The following is a 21,652-nucleotide window of genomic DNA, read 5'->3' as shown; positions in this document are numbered from 1 at the left end:
ACTCCAGCCTGGGTGAAAGGGAGACCCTGTCTCAAAACAAACAAACAAACCCAAAAAATGAAATGAAAAAACTGAGACTATTTAAGAAATATTACTTTTATATAAGAATTTATATTCTTCTGGGGAAGACAAACAGTGAACAATATAGACATGTGAAATATATAATATATCAAATGATGATCACCATTGTAGGAGAACAAGTTGTGCCAGGAACAGGTAACATTTGAGCAGAGACTTGAAGGACAGGAGGGAGTGAACCATTTAAATACCTGGTGGAAGAGATAATGGCAAGTACATTATCCTGAAGCAAAGAGGCAGGTGTGTCTGGGGTAGAGTAGGAGATGCAGCCAGAAAGATAGCCGAGGCCACGTCATGTGGCACCTTGGAGGCGGTGTAAGGACTTTGGGTGTTACTCTGAATGGAGGGGATTGAGCAGAGGAATGACAAGATCTGACTATGGTTTAACCAGAAAGCAGTCTGACTCCTCTGCTGAGAAGATACTGCTAGAAGGACCAGGACAGAGGCAGGGAAGATCAATGAGGAGGTTACTGTAGTAATCCATACAAGTGATGGTGGTGACTTGAATCAGAGTTGTGGGTAGCAGAGGAAGCAGTCAGAAGGGGTTGTAATCTGGATATATTTTGCATATAGGGGCTGAAGGATTTTTGTAGGGTGTGAGAAAAAAGAGGCAAATAAAATTTTGGATGACTCTAAAGATTTTAGCTTAAGAAACTGGAGTCGTTGGTAAATGAAAGATTATGACTGAGACATTGACATGTTTGGAAATGAGAATGGGGGACAGATCAGAAGTGTTCATTCAGATAAGTTTGAGATTAAAATGCTTATTCGACCAAGAAGAGAAAATGTTCATTAGAGTTTTAAGCCATGTAGGTAGACTGTGGATACCAGAAGATGAGTATATGTAGACAAGAGACTAAGTCCTGGGACCCACTAGCACTAACATTAGGATGAAGAAAAGCTGGAGATGAGGAGGGACTATCTGACTTGCCAATGTATTGCTCATAATAAAATGTAATTTGGGGAATACATTTTGAGGAAATCTATCTATATTCACCTCACTTCCCAATTCAAACTTTTAGAGAGTGAGACGTTTACTTCCTTGAAATAACAAATATTGCATATCTATTGGTTAAGAAGCTTAGAACTCCAGAAAACTTAAGGAAATTTCTATGGAAAGTAGACCAAAAAATTATCTACATACCAGAGACACTAAAGTCTCTAAAAAAAAACCCAAAGCCTTGAACAAGGATTAGTAAATTTAGAAATGGCTTACAAATAAACATCTAAAGTAGAAAATTGGGGTAATGAACATTGAGAGGTGATAGCCAGTGTTTTCAGTGAGCAGAGCCATGTAAGTCGTTTAGAAATGGCTTATGTTAGTAAATTTCAAACTCCTGACCTCAAGCGATCTGCCCACCTTGGCCTCCCGAAGTGCTGGGATTACAGGCTTGAGCCACTGTGTCTGGCCCTCCAGCACTTATATAAGAAAGAAATCAATGACTATTTATTTGAGCCATTGTTGTTTTCACCTTTGCTACAGAGGCCAGACTTGAATGCCATGGCCCTTCTAATAGAGGCCAGTGTGCTAAAGTACAGTAGCAGTTGTTCTCTATTATCTGTTGATAGAGAAAATACATAATAACAATGAGGTATTATAAATGCAAGAAGGTTTTAAGTAAATTTTTATTTAATTAATCACAGCTACATACACTTGAAAAACAATAGTGCTTACACAGATGAGATGTATTGCTTGTTCACTCTACTGATGTTGTGTGAACTGGTATGTGGATTTAAGAACTCTTTGCCAAACCCCTTCTCTAAACTACTTTTTGAAGTCCATGGACTCAGGACTTAGAGTTAAAAATGAGGTTAAGCAGTATGGGAGCCAACTCTGAAAGTCTTATGCAAATAAAATCTGAAATGCCAGTTCAACCATGAAGCTGTTGACTTCAACTAGGTAAGTGAGGAGAGCAAAGGCCCAGAGAGTCTGGTATCTGTAGTGGACATTGTGGTCATTTCCCCAACATCACTTTGCTACTTTCCTGCTGCTTAACAGCCATTCCACTTGGGTTAGTGTACTGGTTGGATAGTTTCTCCTCTCAAATTCATATTCACTCAGAACCTGTGAATGTGACCTTGTTTGGAAATAGGGCTCTTTGAAGATATGATCAAGTTAAGATGAAGTCATGCTGGATTAGAGTGGGCCCTAATTTAATCACAAGAAGAGGGAAATTTAGACAGAGACACAGAATAAAGGCACCATGTAAAGACAGAGGCAGAGATTGGAATTGTTATGTATCGAGCCAAGGAACACCAAGGATTACTGTCAACAACCAGAAGCTAGAAGAGATGAGGAGGGATTCTTCCCTGAGCCTTCACAGGGAGCATGGCCCAGCCAATACCCAGATTTTGGACTTCTAGGGCTATAGAATAATGAGAGTAAATTTCTATTGTTATAAGCTACTCAGTGTGTGGTACTTTGTTACGGCAGCTCTATGCAACCAATATAGTGTGATTGATCCTGCCCTCAGCTGAAGGCTTGTATGTCTGTCAACACGTCTAACAACCAGTACATGATCCACCCAAACAGAAGAGGTGTCTGCTACATTGCTGGAACAGGGTCCAAATGAATCCTTGCTTTGCAGGTATTAACTTTTTAACTGCTGGGTAGTAGAGAAGTCAGGGGCATTCCAGGCTGGGATGCTGGTACAGTGAACACTTTAGCGGAGGGAGAGGGGAACTTAGAATATTGGCTACTTATCCTCCGGTATAGAAGCATTTCAATATTTTGTATACCTATGGGGTTATATCAGCGTGTGCCAGGTACATGCTGAAGTTGGTCCCTACCAATATATCTTTCCTTCTTGCCACTACAAATGACTCAAGAATTACCCAAATTGGGCCTATCAGAATGAAGCTCAGACTTCGATGTTTTTTTGGCTAAAGGAGAACATGCCTTCTTTTGGGAGATATAAATGAGAAATAACATGACCCCGCGTGCTGCTAGCTAGAGCTTTGCAACCTGGAAAGAAAGTAGCTTAAGGGGCCGGGCGCGGTGGCTCACGCCTGTAATCCCAGCACTTTGAGAGGCAGAGGCGGGCGGATCACGAGGTCAGGAGATCGAGACCATCCTGGCTAACACAGTGAAACCCCGTCTCTACCAAAAATACAAAAAATTAGCCGGGCGTGGTGGCGGGCGCCTATAGTCCCAGCTACTCGAGAGGCTGAGGCAGGAGAATGGCCTGAACCCGGGAGGCGGGGCTTGCAGTGAGCCGAGATTGTGCCACTGCACTCCAGCCTGGGCGACAGAGCGAGACTCCGTCTCAAAAAAAAAAAAAAAAAAAAAAAAAAGAAAGTAGCTTAAGGGCAGACCCAAAAATCAAAGAATGAAAGAACTGAGAGAATGGCAGCCAAATAGAACTGGAACTGATCATTTGCACCTAAGTCTCCCATCTTCTGGACTATTACTTATATGAATCCATAAATTCTCTTTATTATTTATGCAAATTTGAGTTGGATTTCCTTTTGTTTATAACTAGAAGTATCCTGACTAATACAGTCCTTGTGATTTTCTTGGTAGATATTTATTGCGTCCTTCTCTTTGAAACATTTTATTTTGATGTCTGCTACTGTGATTATTTTAAAATTACCTTTTACCTTTGTGTTCTGTTAATAAATACATGAGACACCAGCCATGCATTAAGCAAATAGGACTTTGCTGAAAGAATACAATAAGCCAACTGTATACTAAATACTTAGACTACAACTCAAAAGCAAACACACACACACACACACACCCCTGCAATTTCCCCCACTGAACTCCCTGCCATATATAATAAGAGCTAGTTTGCGTTATAGATGCAATAGATGGGCAGAATGGTACAAATGAATGGAAGGGGATCTGTAATCTATAGGGATAATAGAAAAATAAAGGAAGGTATTAATTTAAAGAAATGTGGTTTTGTGAATGAAATTTTCTTCTATAACAATAACTTCAAAAATAAATCAAATGGTAGTGCAAAGGCCAATTTAAATACAGAGGCTAGCAAAGGAATGGAGATGGAGAGAGATGAATAGAGGTGGCCAGGGGAAAATCATGAAGTTTAAACTCTTTCTTCTGTATCTCAGCCTTCAAAATAAATCTTTCTTTTGCAGTTCTGGGGGCCATTTCAAAAACAGGGTTAAGGAAGGGCAGAGACAAAGTACCAGTGTTCTCTGTGCCTCACTAAAAATGAACAATTTGAGTTGACTCAATTGATTTAAGTTATCTTGAATTACTGTTCATGCATTTGCATACTGAATTTGCAGCTTCTGCTTTGTACTCCTAATGGCAGCTGCTGTCTATACATTGTTAACAATAAATATTTAAAAATGCAATTCCAGATTTAGCCAGCATTCCACTTACTTTCAACTGATTTTGAAATTAGTATATTGCTTTCAATAATAAGGAAAAATGATTTTAGAAATAAAACTGTAAAAATGATAAACTCTTTTCCCAGTATGCAATCCATATTAAATTAATGGTGTCTGAAGAATACCAAACTGAGATTTTATCAATACATGCAGTACCACACATTTCTTATTTTAGTTGCTAATTAGTATTCAGGTGTGCAGTGGAATACATAGAATTAAATGCTAATGCTGCTTCATTTGTGATTTAACATGTACAAGTTACTATATGCTACATTACCCTGTCTATGCACATGTATAATAGTTGTTTTTTTCTTTGCAATCATAATATCTTCATGTAGTTATTTTATTCAGTCTTCTAAGGCCATGATATGAATAAATCTTTTTGGTTTAAAAAATCATTACCTTCTGTAGTTTACAAATGAAAAAAAATATCTGAGAGTCATTTTTAAAAGGCTTCAATTGAGGACTTAGTTTAATTGACCCAATAGCAAGGAAATTTTAGTTTTTCTCTCTACTTTGTTTCACTTAATTTGTGATTAACAGCTACATAAAATTGTGAGCCACCTAATGGAAGTAGTTTTATAAATATTGCATGCCATTTTATGTTCTTCACTCTGTACTTCCCTTATAAAGTATTTTTATGTTAAAAATTTTCAAAGTTAATGTGCGAGGAAGTAACTAGCTACTTTAGTTAGTTAGATTTCTCTTCCCTGAAGAAAATTACTATAATGGTTACTTTTGCTAAAATGCAATTACTGTCATTGTAACAATCAATCATATTTTTTTATAAGAAACTTTAACAACTTTTGAATGCATTAAGAAAAGTAAATGAAAAAGACTCAGTGTGAAATAAGACTAGACACCCAAACCACCCCCTGCGACCCGACATTTGATAAGAAAAAAAATCTTAGCTACCTCTTTTGCAACACATTTTATTGCCTTATCTAAGATCACTGTGAAAGTTAAACTGTAGTAGTAAGCATGTTTCTCAGAGCATCATTGAAAAATGCTGTGTATATTCAACAACCATTAGCTATTATTGTTTCTGGTGCACACAGTTTAATCCCAGCCCAACAGAATCTGTAGTCCTCCAGTTTCACAAATTAAACCAAAAGACACCATTTGAAAAGGTTTAACATTTGTTTTACCCCTATAGATGAAAACATCTCTACATGAGAAATAGAGCTTAGGAAATATGAACTGTATTAGCTCTCAGCTTTAATAAAGAGATCACCAGTTGAGGTCAGCAGAAATTATTTGTCTCAAAATATTGTGCAGTCACATACCTTACAGGCAGTATCTCCCCCCCCAAAAGCATCTATAATAAATATACTAATTATGAAGACAGAATATTAAATATATTATGAGATTACTGCTACTCAAAATACTCTATTTCTCATAAAGTATTAGGAATATGGAAATAGGTGACTTGATCCATACTGTTATTTAATAACGTGTATCGACATGATGAATACTTTCATAAGTGACATTATTCAAAATATATCAAAGAATAATATGTTATGATTAAAATACATTATTTTATGCACTGTCGCACCGAACACAAAATTAATGCCTAGTAGCACAGGCAAACATAGCTCTGTTCTCTCTTCTAATTCATTGCTGCCCCGATCTCTACCCCATGTCTGTTTCTTCTCATTTTCCCTAATATATTTAATGGTAACTGCATCCAACTAATTTCTCCTAAACTAGACGCATGAGAAATATTTTCATTCCTTCTTCTTCCTTAGCTCTTTCATTCAATCCATTATTTAATTTCCATTCTAATTGGAGAAGTCTTCATTCTCCATTGTTTTCCTTTAGGCCCTTTGTCTACAACCTTCTATAAGTCTTCTCTACAACCTATAAGGTCTCAGTGTTACCAGTCTCTCTCATTTGTCACAACCCTTTTCCTTGCTTCTGGAGTTATCTTTCCAAACTCCTTGGCATGACATATTGTTCTCATCCCATTCTGTCTGATCTCACCCCTATCAGCTTCCTGGGCACTCCTACCCACTGTCCCTTGTCCTGCCAGTGACCTAGTTAGTTCAAAGAGCTCTATAGTAGTGGATGGTGCTTTTTCTTCCTGGAATACCCTTTTCTAGGCTTCTGATTAGAAAATTGCTATTTTTTCCATAAATATCTCATCTAAAAAGCCTTCTCTGACACCCTCAGGAAAATGAGATGTGTTTTCTTCTGTGCTGTAATAGTTGTTGGGACATAAGTGGCTTATAGCACTTTCTGTGTTTCTTGAATTTTCGTCCACCACTCTGTGAGCTTATCCAGGGCAAGGACCTGTATTACTCTTTTTAGTATCCCTAGTTCTTAGCTCAGTGCATGACATAAGATAGCCCATCAATACAGAGTGAAGGAAGGAGGGAATGATAAATCCTTTAGTACTTTTAGTTGTGAAATGGTTTCAGTACTTTATTACTTCTGGATTCACATTCTGTCTGGAAAAAAAATCATTAAGAAAAATAATCATTTAAAGTCATGCTATAAAAATTAGTTTTTACCAATTTACCTAAAAGTAAAATCCATTACAATTAGAGGCCATTCTTCACTGTTAGAAGCCTCTCCATTCACATAAACACACACACATATAAGAATATGAGAAAATTCATATAAAAATATGAGTTGTGAATGACCAATGTGTAACAGCTGCATGCATGATTATTTGTTAATAAAAAAAATCCCAAACAAAAGCAAACCACTACAAGATATCACTTGGACATTAGATTTCTTTTATTTCCCTCAAAGCTAAAGCTGGCTATAAAGAGTTCATCTGGTGGCAATTTTTTGAATGTATTTTAAATTGGGATAGTAGTAGACGGAGCTATCTATAGAAAATTGCATTTTGTTCTATTGCCAGTGTGTGTTTCTCTCCTTATATTCCATCTGTTATCAGAAAACTAATAAAGGTGCTTCTTTATGCCACTGCCATGCTTTCTAGAAAAGGGAAAATAACAATGTAAGTGTCAACATCCTCCCTCTCTCAATTAAAGGAGGCCTTACAATTATTTCCCTTAAAGTACATTTGAATCAGATACCAGTCATTTTAATTTCACCAGAACACTCATGTTCTTTAAGGAGTTGCTCTTCCCTCATGCCGGGGGTTTTGGTGGAAACGTCAGTCTTAGTGAAGGGCCAGCTTGTGGCTGTAACAATGGGCAGAAGACCCAAGCCTGTCTGATCATGGTATCTCTTCCTTCTGCCTACAGTGTTTGATGCAAGTGGTGGGCGCATGACCCAGACAGGACAACTTAGAGTCCGTTTGTGAGGAATGTCAGTGTGTGCATGTGTTGGAAGAGAAATGGCTTATTTATTTTTGCATTTCAAGATGTAAAGATGCACACTTGGGAATATGGGCACTTAGGTTTTCCTCCATGTGAAGAGAGTCCATTTGACATAGGAAAATGTGACCCTTACACACACTGATAAGCAGAGGCTAGCATAGTTGGGATACTGCCTAATCCTAATGATACAATTTGTACTCCTGAACTGAGGCTATGCCTGAAGCAAGAGTCATCCTTGAATTTCCAGGCATTTGGGCCAATAAATTTTCTTTTTGCTTAAGCAAGTTTGAGTTGGAGTTCTATCACTTGTAGCCAAAATAGTATACGTCAGAGAGGAATTATGCTGAGAAAAAAACAAGTGTTAAGAATCCTTAAGTGGCCGGATGTGGTGGTTCACGCCTGTAATCCCAGCACTTTGGGAGGCCGAGATGGGTGGATCATGAGGTTAGGAGTTCAAGACCATCCTGACCAACATGGTGAAACCCCGTCTTTACTAAAAATACAAAAATTAACTGGGCATGGTGGCACGTGCCTGTAATACCAGCTACTCGGAGGCTGAGGCAGGAGAATTGCTTGAACTGGGGCCCAGGAGGCGAAGGTTGCAGCGAGCTGAGATCACACCACTGCACTCTAGCCTGGGCTACAGAGCAAGACTCCGTCTGAAAAAAAAAAAAAAAAAAGAATCCTTAAGCATGAAATTTAATGTTAAATGAAAAGTACTCATAATCTGTCACCAACCCCTAAAAGGAATAACTCCCAGATGTGACAATAAAGAGAAGCAGGGGAAAAGCTTCTGGACACAAACTCTCTGATCTCTCTCAGTATTTCCCATACTACAGCACTTGAAAATTCTAGTGAATCATTTTACTTTTATATATTCCTGTTTCAAATACTACTTTTAATTGATTCATAGTAAGAGTTCTAAGAGAGTATGCTGGCTTTGGACCATGTCAATTTCCTCAAATTCCCTTCTTATGTGGTTTCAGGTTAGGGTTGGCCATGATAATTATTTGGGCAGGGTTTGGAAGTAGAGGGGAGCCATTTTTAGGTTTTGAAGATTGCTGTCAGGCAGGTGCAGTTGCAGTTTGTGTGCGGTGTCACAGATTTGCTGCTGGCAAGGGGCAGCTGCTGGGCCCACAGCTGCTACAGCTCTCATTAGACTCCTTCGGATTCTGAGAGTCATGGGCACATACAGCTCTATGCTAAAGGATGCTGGCCTATCCCACAAGTCACCCAGTCATTAGAACTCGAGGTAATGAGTGATTTGGTGAATGTTTAGTTTCTCCTAAAAGATTCCCGTATGTCCTTGGTCTCTCCTACTTAATACCCATCTTCTCCTCCTGACTGCTGGCCCTCGGGCTCAGCACCAGACTTAGAGGCAACAGACATCCTCAACTGTGTAAGGGCTAATTTCTCTAATAAATGAATTCCTTATTCTCTATCACTCATATTAGCCCTGTTTACCTGATTGAACCCTAACTCATACCCATGGTGGTCTATTTTTCATTATTAATTTCTGAAGCCATATAAGATTTTATCTATTACTGGAAAGCAAAATTGATGAGGTTGAAATAATTAAGGCTTTCTACTCAGGCTGATTAGTCTTTACATTCCACCTTTGCTACCTATCTGTGTGGCTTTGGCCAAATTATTTAATCACTTGATGCCTTAGTTTCTTCAGCTGCAAAATAAGGAAGAGTGTATGTCTAGCAGTGGGATTGCTATTAGGGCTCACAAGGAAATAAACATTTGTTTTGCCACTAGGTTATTGTTCATTACTGCAGCCTCAGTTATCTAGCACAAAATTGCTACATTGTACCTACTCTTTAATATTTTCTAAAATGATGCATAAATGAGTATGTGCTTAATACATGTTAATCTTTTCTTCTCATTTATTTAAGGAGTTGTGATAAATTATTGTTCAGACAACATTTAGTCTCTTCTCCCTCAAATACCTCCATAAAAGAGGTACATTTCCCTATCCCATTGATGTGGATCTTGACCATGTACCTTGCCTTTGCCAATAGGATGTTAGAGCATATGATGTGAGCAAAGTTTTGGCATATGCTTCCACACTAGGATTATTTTTATTTCTCTTCTGGCTCCACCAAGGTAAGTATACACCCCAGGTAGTCATACCCCTTCAGCAGTGAAGCAGAGTAGTCCTGGTCCAGTCTGAAGCAAAGACACTTCAGCTAACCCATAGACACATGACAAATAATCAATGCTTATTTTTTTTTGATTTGAGTGTTGGGGCAGTTTGTTAAGGAGAAATAGCTATCTGTTACAAAAGGGTTTAATTGTAAAGATAAAATCCATACCTACAGACTTAGCATGAAAAAGAAATCTTGAAACTCAACTGAGTCTATGTGTCATTATAAAATAGAGAGATATATTTGAACAATAGCTTAAAACTATCTTTGACCAGATTAATCCTCCACTAATATAGTCTATATGGGCCAATTATGGTCATTGTCCTAGGATAGCTGTAACAGTCATTCAAAGAGCATAAAACTTGGTAGCTGTCCTCAGAGTACATGAATATATCCTCAAGAAAAATGAGTCTCTTATTTTAAAAAAGTAGTACCTTAAACAAGAGCCCTACAATAGGCTTATTATAAATAGGTTAATTATGTTGCTTTTCATTTGGACGTGGAGAAAGAATTCTGCAATACTTAGAGAATGTGACCTTGAAGAAGAAACTCGACTTTGTTTCCTCATATATAGGATGAGGATAATAACAGTTACCACCCAATGGAATTGTGAACCTTAAAAAGCGTGCATGTAAGGCTCTTAGCACACTGTCTGGCTCATAGTAAGCAGTCAATAGAGTTGGCCCTTGTTGTGGTTGTTACACTTGTGAGTGACAATATGCTTAGCCAAGAGACCTGGCTAATTCTGCCACTCTAAGCCATAATACAGCGATAGAGCATTCTAGCCTGGCTCTGTGGTAGAACAGGCAGTGTAACAGCAAGAAAAATTCAGTCACGGGGGAAAATCTAAGAGATCAACAACTTTGTCCTTCCACAAGGAAAAATAAAGTAGATTGTAGCTTTTTTTAAACAACAATTCTTGTGGAATCTGTTAGATCAGATTTCAGATTTTCCTTCCTTAGGCTAAGAGGGCCAAATACTTTTAGTTATTTTTGTTGTTCATCTATGAATCATCTGCACATTTTTAACATTTCCCATTTTATTTTGTGAAGACAATAGATCCAAGAAAGTCTGATCTGAAGCAACCACAGTGGAACAATACTGGTCTGGCAAAGAGTACATATTTTACTGTTTTATTATTTGATTTTATTCTGTCTCACAATCCTTGTCATTTCCCAGTGTATCTTCCTCCATTCTAAACCATGCCAATGGTTTGGTTGATGAGATTGACACTATTCTCAGTCATGGACTGGGCCTTTATTGCATTATTGATATCTCATCTTTGTGGCCCCCATGATTAGTTCAGAGTTAGGCATGTGACTCAACCTGGACCAAGGAGATCCTGAACCAAAGATTTGTCTTTGACTTTTGAAGTCTTTCTTTTCTTGGTTGGTGTGTTATAAAGATGTCAGGCTTGCAGCTGCTGCAGATGAAGCCACTAGGGGCAAATATATGGTGTTGAAGGATAAAATCAACATCAAGGAAGGTAAAATGTAGAAAATACAGATAAACTGGCTCATTGGTAAAATCAATGAAGCTGTTAAATCCAGCCTTCCCGAAGAAATTCAACTCCTTAAGCCTTACACATTTCTTTTATTATTTAAGGCAGTTTGAGTTGGGTTTTCTGTCATCTGCAACATAGAGTGATGTACTGACATGCCACACCCTTATTTATATGCCTAAACCTGAGGTGTTCAATAATGGTGATAAGAATCTTTTTGGGGGGATGGTAAATGAAAGTCCTGCTTCTGGCTGTCCATTTTTTCACTCTTTCTTTTCCTTCCCTTTGACTTAGGCTGTGTAGCAGAATAGGAATCCCTTAATTATATTTTCAAAACTCTTTCTTAAGAAAATGTGGTGTTAGATGCAAGATGAAAAAAGCAGAACAAAAAATCTACATACATACATACTCACAAATATAATACAAATATAGTTCTATAGAGAATACAGTGTCAACTATGTGGACACAGAAAGGAAAACATTATCTTTATGATAAAAAAATAAACATTTATTAAACAAATGCCTTCCTACCATAGATTTATTAAAATAGGATGTTGTCCTTCTTAGGCACGAAACACTCCTTATCTAGATAGTCCTTGTGACACTTATGTTACACTCATTTGTCACACAATCATTTCACTTAACAACTAGATTGTGATCAAACATTACAGCACATTAATTCCCTAGTGAGACAAGTTAGAATATAGTATGCCCTGCTGTTTTGTCACATTTCCTTCTTTTTATTGTAACTTTCTTTTAACATCACCAAATTTGGTGCTTTTTATCAAAATGATTGACTTCTTAATTGGAAGATTTGTTTGATGGTTAGGCTCCATATCTTGAATCAGAGAGCTTTGCTTAAGATTTACAAGTGCCTGTGAGTGGTATTGTCTCAACTGGCCTTACATAACACACATATTAGGTACAGTGTTTCTTATTCCTGAAGCTGTAGTTAAAAAACAAAGGGAAAGTGAAAGAAAAACTTGCCAGTCTTGAAGGTAAATGTAAAATGTCTTATTGATTTCTATGCACTAAGCATTATAAGTTTTATTGTTCCTATCGTGATATACACCTTTAAAATAGTTAATTGTCTTTCTGACAAAGCAAAAGAAATGAGTTATTCCAAGTGGAGGATTAATAAGGCTGACATTAACAAGCATTTCAAAATATCATTGACATGTTTGGTTTGTAAAATCCATGACTAATTTTGTTGTTTTTAACTGTTTTGAGCATATGTTTATACCTCCAGGAATATGGAAGTGATGGAAATGCTACAGGGGAGAAAAAGTAACAAAATAGTATAATGCATATATCTTCCCAATAAGTGACATCATAGCTAGAGTGTTTTTTAAAATTCGAGCTATTTTTAGTGTCTTTGACCATACATGGCTTTTTAGGGGTATGCCTCTTACTCTGCAGGTGGGGGTGGGGAGGGCATTGTGATAGGAGAAGAATGGCAAGAGGAGGGGCAAAGAGTGGGGAATTTGCTCTGGGTTGGTTCAACAAGGAGGTGAGGATTCTGTAGCTTTCTCAAAGATGACTTTTAAAACATTGATGATACAATGGAACCACTGTTATAACATGGGTATCAGATACAAAATTTACATTCATAACTTAAGGTTTTTTTCCTGCATTTTAGTGAGAGAAACTCAAGGTCACTATTTGAATTGAAGTATACATCTAATCCATAGTAAAATGAAACAATTAACTGCAGGATGACACATTATTTTGATTCAACAGGGATGTTAAGTCATGTATCTTGGCACATTAAATCCTAGCAAATGAGCATTTCTTTTTCTATGAAGATATTTGTAGTAATATACTCAATTATAGATAAGATGCTAGACAATTTTTTTTTTTAAATTTCTTCTTCCTTGCCAAAAATTCACAGCAGAAGCTCAATAGATGCTGTGTGCATGAAGAATGCTTATTGAATACCCACTGAATTTACTATGGTATTTGCAACAGTATATGTTTACCAAGGTTATAGATTTGGTTCTTTCCTGATACAAGTATTTTATTCCACTTGTTCTGAGCTTATATTATGTAAAACACACACACACACACACACACAACCACACACATCTTTAGGTACTTTATATATCTACAGGAAACATTTTACATATGGCTTTTTTTCCCCACTCAGTGTTAGGTTTAACAGTTGTTTTTAGATGTTATTAACAGACAAATTAAAAATTCAAAAATTTAACTGTGGTTGGTGTTGGAGAATACTTTTAATATATGCGCATTTAAAGTAATTATCAAACATTAAAATCATCTTGAAAAATATGAAATCTATCATTATTTTCCACAAATTTGAAACATTGCCAGAACTTTAGCTCATTTTCTATATTCACAATTAAATATGTTTAAGACTTTTAAGGTGCCTGAACAGATTTTATACTAGTAACTTTTCATGGGCCTTTAAGATTGCAAAATCTTTTTATTTTTCCTTTTTTGTTTTTGGAAGAGATGGGGATCTCTTTTTTTTTTTGCCAAGGCTGGAGTACAGTGCTGTGATCATAGTTCATTTGCAGCCTCAAACTCTTGGGCTCAAGAAATCCACCTGCCTCAGCCTCCTGAGTAGCTGGGACTGCAGGCGTGCACAACCATGCCCAGCTAATTAAACAAAGAAATGATTTAGAGGTGGAAGCTTACTGTATTTCCCAGGCTGGTCTTGAACTCCTGGCCTCAAGCGATCCTCCCACCTCAGCCTCTCAGAGTCCTGAGACTGATAGTATGTTATTGTATAATTTAATAGTACATTATATAATTATAGAACATAGATTCTGGGACCCTAACCCTAACTTTGTTTAGGATATTTAAGCTCTCTTCCTCAGTTTCCTCATCCGTACAACAGGAATAATTGTATACTTGATTACAAGGTTATTCCCAGGATTAAACTGATAAATGCAAACCACTTAGAAATGTATCTGGCATAGAGGAGGCTTGATAAATGTAAGCAATTTTTATTATTGTTGATGTTTTTTTTACCCTCTCAATGGTTGATTTAAAATGATCCTAGTTAATGATATTACTTTATTGTGTTTTCAAATCACAATATGTCACAGCAAATAGATATTAAGAGTCTCAAGCCATATATTATTCCATTTAAATGAAAATTTCAGAATATCTAATCAATACTTTCAATAACATTTTCTATTGCCTTATGTAAAGAAGACAATTAATTAGTTAAATTAGTTAAGATGAAATTTCCTTCATCGATTTCACTAATATTCTGATGAACTCAAAATGAAGTATTTAATATACATGTTACAGAAAGCATATAATTCTAACAATAACTTTCTCATTCCTAGGGTTCTTGTGATGTTTAATTAGTTAACATTTGGAAAGTGCTTTGTGGATTAAAAGTGCTACATAAGTGCTAAATCTTCATTGTTAGTAACAAAAGATCAAGTTTGAAAGAGCACATTAAGCATATTGTACAAAAATTGTATTTTATTGTAATGTTTTCTCTTCAATTTTGTTGAAAACTGCCATTAAAGTTTATTCTCCTAAGAGATAAAAGCAGAGCACTCTTTTTTTTTTTTTTTTTCCAGACAGAGTCTCTCTCTGTCACCTAGGCTGGAGTGCAGTGGTGCGATCTTCCCTCACTGCAACCTCCGCTTCCTGGGTCCAAGCAATTCTCCTGCCTCAGCCACCTGAGTAGCTGGGATTACAGGCATGCGCCACCACGCCCAGCTAATTTTCGTACTTTTAGTAGAGACGGGGTTTCACCATGTTGGCCAGGCTGGTCTAGAACTCCTGACCTCAGGTGATCCTCCAGCCTTGGCCTCCCAAAGTGCTGAGATTACAGGCGTGAGCCACCACTCCTGGCCAAAAGCAGATTACTCTCACTGGAAATAGTGCAGTTAACCCAGTGAGAAATGATGGAACTTTGCTTAAGCCACCTAAAACAAATTCCTTCATTTTCATTATCAGTGAAGTAAAGATATTCATACTCAACCCCAACCTACTTAATGCAGACGTGAAAATAAATACTCTTGTAAAGTAATGGTATCTTTGAGCTCTTTGCAGGATGGTACTATTAAATACATATTTATAACTGTTATGATTATTGCTCAGTGGCACCACATTCCCAGTGTACTGGGTGCAGGGTGGTGAAGCAGAGAGCGTCTCTGCCCATGGCACTGATTCCAGGGCTAGGCAATCCTCTTGCCATCATCCTTTATTCTCCCAGAAATGAGAAAAGTAGAAGAGCACAGCAAGCTGGAGAATCCCTTAGAGACCATCGAGCCCAACCTTTCAGTCCTCAGACACGAGTGAAATCCATCTTGGAAAGAAAACCGTAATTGTATGCTTTAAGTGGGTGAACTGTATGGTATGCAGATGACGTTGCAATATAACTTAAAAAAAATTCTGCATAACGTGTGTGTGTGTGTGTGTGTGTATGTGTGTGTGTAAATGCCTGCTGCCTTGGCCATTCCCTAAACTGGGTGGCAGACTTACTTCACCAACCCTGTTCTCTTTCCATTTGTGGTCTTTGATGGATTGTGGAATGCAGTGATGTTGGTCAGATAAGAATCCCAAATGATCTCTTCTTTCTGAAGAGCTAATGGCAGACAATAATGAAAAGTTATTTAGATTTTTTTCTTTTTCAGATGGTATTAACTTTTCAGGGGTTCTGAGGAGGTCTTATTGACTCATTAGACTGTCATTTTCACACTTTTTCCCAACCCAATTTCTTACCCAGTCTCCAGCTGGTGATTTCTGACATCATACCCTGGAGGTCCATTCCTTTAGCTCAGTGGTTCTCAACTGGAGATTCTTTACGGGACATTTGGAAATGAAAGGAAACATTTTGGATTAGTACAGTCAGTTAGGGTGGGGGACAGGGACAATGAAGACTATCTTGCATGAGCCGTCAGTTACGTGGAACGACTCAGCCCATCCCCAGCGTCAATGTTGCATGTGGTGAGAGGTACTGATAGTCTAGCTTAAGGCTTTGGTTTCTTTTAACATGTAAATACCAGAGTTGTCATTGTCACTCAGAATTTACCCTAAGTTTCAGATTCTTTCCTTACAACTAGTTTTGATATATAGACTGGTAAGAGGTGGTGAAAAGAGCACATATATCTGAATTTCCCAGAGACGACGTTCTTATGGGGGCAAAGAAGATGGGAAGGGAAGAATCTGTGGCAGGCACTGCTGGCTGGCCAAACCATAGCAATTTCCAGTCCCCCTTCTCTCTTGTCTCCTTTCACTGGGAAGGCTGGAAAAGACAATGTACTGCCTCAGCTTTCCTTTTAGATGGGTGGCCAGGTAACAGAATGCTGACCAATGATACATAAGTAATAGCCTGCTTGGGGTGGGAATAGAAATTTCTGGTAAAGTACTACTTTCCTGATAAAAGGAATGGCTGGTGTTGTCCCTTTCCTTTCTTCCTGCCCTGACTATGGATGTGATGTCCAGAGCCACCATTCAAACATAGGATAAAAATCATGCAGAGGAAAAGCCAATACATTGAGTATGGTGAAAGGGCAGAATAGAAAGCGCCTGGGTCCCCAGGCATACTTGAGCAGCTGAGCTAATCCTGGCAACTGCTACTCTTAATCTTGCTATGTAAGAAAAAGAAACTCTGTTCATTTGAAACATGTAGCTAATCTATTTGTTGAAGCTGAACACATTCCTAACAATACAGAATTGGAGGAAGAAACTGTATATAGGCATAATTTTGCATATATCTATACTTGGTCCTCTTTCCAGAATATTTTGTCAATCAAGGTCACCCTACTCAGCCCCCTGAAAAGTAGCCAAACCTGACAAGGTTCTCATCATATATCTACACTTGGTCCTCTTTCCAGAATATTTTGTCAATCAAGGTCACCCTACTCAGCCCCCTGAAAAGTAGCCAAACCTGACAAGGTTCTCCTTAAACTAATTTCAACATTTTTTGGGGGTTTACTACTTGAAAGACAATATAGCAAATATAAAAATCATAAGATATAGTCCCTATCTCAGTGAGCTTAAATTTTGAGACAAATAAAAGAGACAAATAATTTTACTAAATTATTTTGATCCAATCTACATTAGAACCCTTAATATCATCAATTTGAAAAACAGAGAACATGGTTTGAAACTGGGAGAGATTGGAGACAAGGAGGCCAGGTAGGAAGTTTCTGTTGTCATTTAGGCAATGGCAGTGTCCACAACACAGTCTGGCTCAAGAGGTGGCATTCACAGTGGCTGAACACATGATATAAGGTAGAACTTCTGAATTATCAAGGATACTCTCCTTTTTCATTAGTCCATTTTCACACTGCTATAAAGATACTACCTGAGACTGGGTAATTTATAATCAAAAGAAGTTTAATTGACTCACAGTTCTGCCTGGCTGGGGAGGCCTCTGGAAACTTGCAATCATGGCAGAAGGCACAGGGGAAGCAGGCACCCTCTTCTCAAGGCAGCAGGAAGGGGGAGGGCAGAGCCGCCAAACACTTTTAAACCATCAGTTCTTGTGAGAACTCACTGTCATGAGAACAGCATGGGGAAACCACCCCCATGATCCAATCACCTTCTACTAGATCCCTCCCTTGACATGTGAGGATTACAATTCAAGATGAGATTTGGGTGGGGACACGGAGCCAAACCATACCACCTTTTTATTTGAACAATTGACCTTTCAACTGCTTTCTCCCATTTTCATGATCTTGCTTGCTGGAATCACCCATTTTCATGTCAAAAATTGATCAAACAAACAAAAATGAAGCATCTTTAGTGTGCTTAGTAGGAAGAAGGGTTGCTTAGTGGTCAAGAGTGCAGACTTGGCAGGGCGCGGTGGCTCATGCCTGTAATCCCAGCACTTTGGAAGGTTGAGGCGGGCTGATTGCCTGAGGTCAGGAGTTCGAGGCCAGCCTGGACAACATGGTAAAACCCTGGCTCTACTAAAAATACGAAAATTAGCCGGGTGTGGTGGCACACGCCTGTAATCCCAGCTACTTGGGAGGCTGAGGCAGGAGAATTGCTTGAACTTGAGAGGTGGAGGTTGCAGTGAGCTGAGACTGTGCCATTGCATTCCAGCCTGGGTGATAGAGCAAGACTCTGTTTCAAAAAAAAAAAAAAAAATTGCAGACTCTGTCTTCAAATTCTGACTTTGCTACTTATAAAGTGGATTTGTACTTTGGCAAGTTACTGAGCATCTTTGTGCCTTGGTTCTATCATTCAAAAAATGTTGATAAAATTAATCCCTACTTCATAGTGTTGTTGATGTGATTAAATGCAGTAATACTCATATATGTTAAGTAGGTAGTAGAACATTGCTGGGCATATGGTAAGTGCTCAACAAATATTTGCATTGTGTATACAGGATTGGATGAGGTCATAAGAAATGCAAGAGGAATGCCAGGAGTGTTGGGGCCATAATCCTGCCACTTAGGAGTTTAGTGTTATTGGGGAAAGGGCATGAAGGAGCAATCAATTTGTTGAAGTCACCTGGAAGAAGGGGCAGAATTGAGCTAGGTCTAATTGTAGCTGCTCTAACATATAGTATCTGATCCTGTATGTTCTTCAAGCCAGGCTTTCTACATGATGATTTTGAATGCTCACACACACACATCCCTGCAAAACTTCTCTACCACATGAAGCTAAGAGTGGAGCTGCTATGAGGGCTGAGTAATTCTCCCAAGGCAGTTCTGAGGTGAGCTTTGGACACAGACTGTCTGAAGAAGGCAGAGTAGGTACCATCTTGTTCTTGGGACTGGGGAAAGGAGATATGAATGGGTATTTTTTTCACATTGTTCAAAAAAAAAATTTATGGTAGCTTACGTACAATATAATATGATAAAAAATAGAGGAAATTTTAGAGTAAAATTAAAGAAATAAGAATAGGAAAAGAAGATTCAGGATGGTTTAGGAGTACTTAAGGAGAATTTGCTGGACTGTTAAACTGGAAGGAGAAAATTGAACTAATTCAATTTTAAGCTAACAGAGAATTGATCAAGATACTTTACATGAATGGCTGGCCTTTGTCTTTATTTTTCTTCTCTTAACAGTGCCAATTTTTTTCATCAACAGTTTTTATAGTTTTATATAAATGCATTGTTAATGTCACTGTTCAGGAATGCATATAACCCAACATCAATTTGTTAATGTATGAGTTTTCAGAGATTGGATTACATCATTATACCCACATAAATATGTAAACTTCATGCTGCATTTATTTAACACAACAAAACCCAGTTACTAAAACATCTTTTATTACTTTCACTTTTCACCACATGATATTGTTTAGAAGAGTGTTTTGGTTCCAAGCACATAAGACGTTTTTTAGGTAAATGAGACTGTGTTTTTCTTGTGAGAATGTAGGTTGTCTATTTGGACCATTAGAAAAGTCACTCTTTGGAGATGAATGCTCTAATTTGAACAGGGCTCTGAAGGAACAGTAACTTGTTGGAGGTGGGTGCAGGACATCTTTAAGTGTTCAAATAGCCAAGGGTAGAGAAGTCCCTTCTTTGTATTTTCTCCTTTCTTTTGTCATCACAAACATGTTTGAGGCCATGAACAGATCCCATTGACTCAGCCACGAATAGGGGAGTTTGAACCTGTGACAGCCACCCTACCTGTTTCCACCACCTACATTTGTGGGTGCACATTCCAGGGCAGAGGAGAGAACACAAGGAAGGGAAAGCTGACTAATCGCCCATTCAGAGATGAAGCCATGTAGCCACAGAACTTCATTCTTTCTCTCTGGAAAGGCATAAAGGTGTGCTTCTTTGCAGCTTTGCATCTGCCTTTAGTTATTTGAAGCCAGAGAGGTTAGGTATTATAGGACAGAGAAAAGTGTTCATGAGGAATGGTGCAAAGCCATTGTCACTGGTGTATCAGAGAAATTATTTTGCCATGAATTGAAAAAGGTTCACTGAAACCAATTTTTCTTTTTAAAATGTTTGTCATTTATAATAAAATTTAGGATTGGCTTTTTCTGGTAACAGCAAAGATGTGGAAAAGAAGAATTTCTGACAACAAAAAGGCTATTAGGCAGACTTTTAATTCTACAGGTTTTTGTTTGTCTGTAAAATTCACAAACATGTTAATATTAATTCAGTTGGTGGCAAAATTGTTGAAATGGAAAACAAAAAGAATAATAAAACCAAAAGAGTAGTTTTGTGTGGTAAAGAAAAATATAGCTAAGAACATTACAGGTAATCAGTATGCCTTAGTTTTATAATTAACAATTTACCCTTCGATGTGCTTTAAAATACCTATTAATGGGTAGGACTATTTTAAAAAGAAAGAAAGAAAGAAGAGATTAACTCTGTCTTTCATTTTGATGTTATATAACAAAGATCCTTAAATTACTTTTATTCAAAAATTAAATGAAAATATGTGAAGCTTGATTTGCTAATGAACACACACACACACACACACATACAGAATTGCCCTTAGTATCGGCAGTTTCTGCAATTAACTGAGGATCAAAATATTTTTGAAAAACACAATAAAGATAATAAAACAATAAAAAATAACAAAAATACAGTATAGCAACTATTATAATACTTATGTAGCATTTACATTGTGTTATGTATTATAGGTAATCTATAAAGTATATGGGAGGATATACGTAGGTTACATGAAAATACTGTACCATTTTATGTAAAGAATTTAAGCATCAGAGAGTTTAGATATCTTTGTGGGTCTTGAAACCAATGCCCCGGGGATGCCGGGGATAACTGTGTGTGTGTATGTTTATATTTCTCTCTCTAGAGATATATAGAGAACTGATATATATATATATATACAGGGAGAAACAGAAGGAGAATGTTACTAGTTTTTGTCTTTTTCTTCTTTCTTTGAATTGACCTCATCCATAATGAAAACTGGTGATTATGATGCTCAGCCTAACTCCTCTATTTAAATCCATTTATATCTAGGTTTGTAGTTAAAAAGGAGGAATGAATGATTAATTTCCTTTATTTTTAGGAATCAGGAATCATTGAAATTAGAAAGACGTGTATACCATGGTACTCACATCCATCGCCAGTTTTACGACTATTCCCCATGGTTCTCCAGGTACTTTGCTCCAGCTCACTATGAATTATTTGAGTGATTGGGTTTCCCATAATTGACATAATAAAATATTTTATGATGGAGTGGGGGAAGACGTCTCAGCTGCTGGGCCTTAAATGGTATGGGAACATTTGAGTGTAGGTGAAGTTTTCTCTTCTGTGCAAAGATGAAAAGCTTTTTGATATCAGCACTGAAGGAAAGTTGAGTTTAAAAATGCACATGGTACTATGCAAGAGTATTCTAGGA

General features: G+C 37.6%; 1 pseudogene; it reads right to left on the bottom strand.

The window, feature by feature from the left end:
- Nucleotides 1–21,399, bottom strand: part of LOC134737664 (large ribosomal subunit protein uL24-like) — a 31,768-nt pseudogene extending 10,369 nt beyond the window's left edge.
- Nucleotides 21,400–21,652: the final 253 nt, after the last annotated feature.

Source organism: Pongo pygmaeus, chromosome 11 (genome assembly GCF_028885625.2).
Source record: "Pongo pygmaeus isolate AG05252 chromosome 11, NHGRI_mPonPyg2-v2.0_pri, whole genome shotgun sequence".
In the NCBI taxonomy this organism is placed as follows: Eukaryota; Metazoa; Chordata; class Mammalia; order Primates; family Hominidae; genus Pongo; species Pongo pygmaeus.
This window is presented reverse-complemented; position numbering and strand designations above follow the sequence as displayed.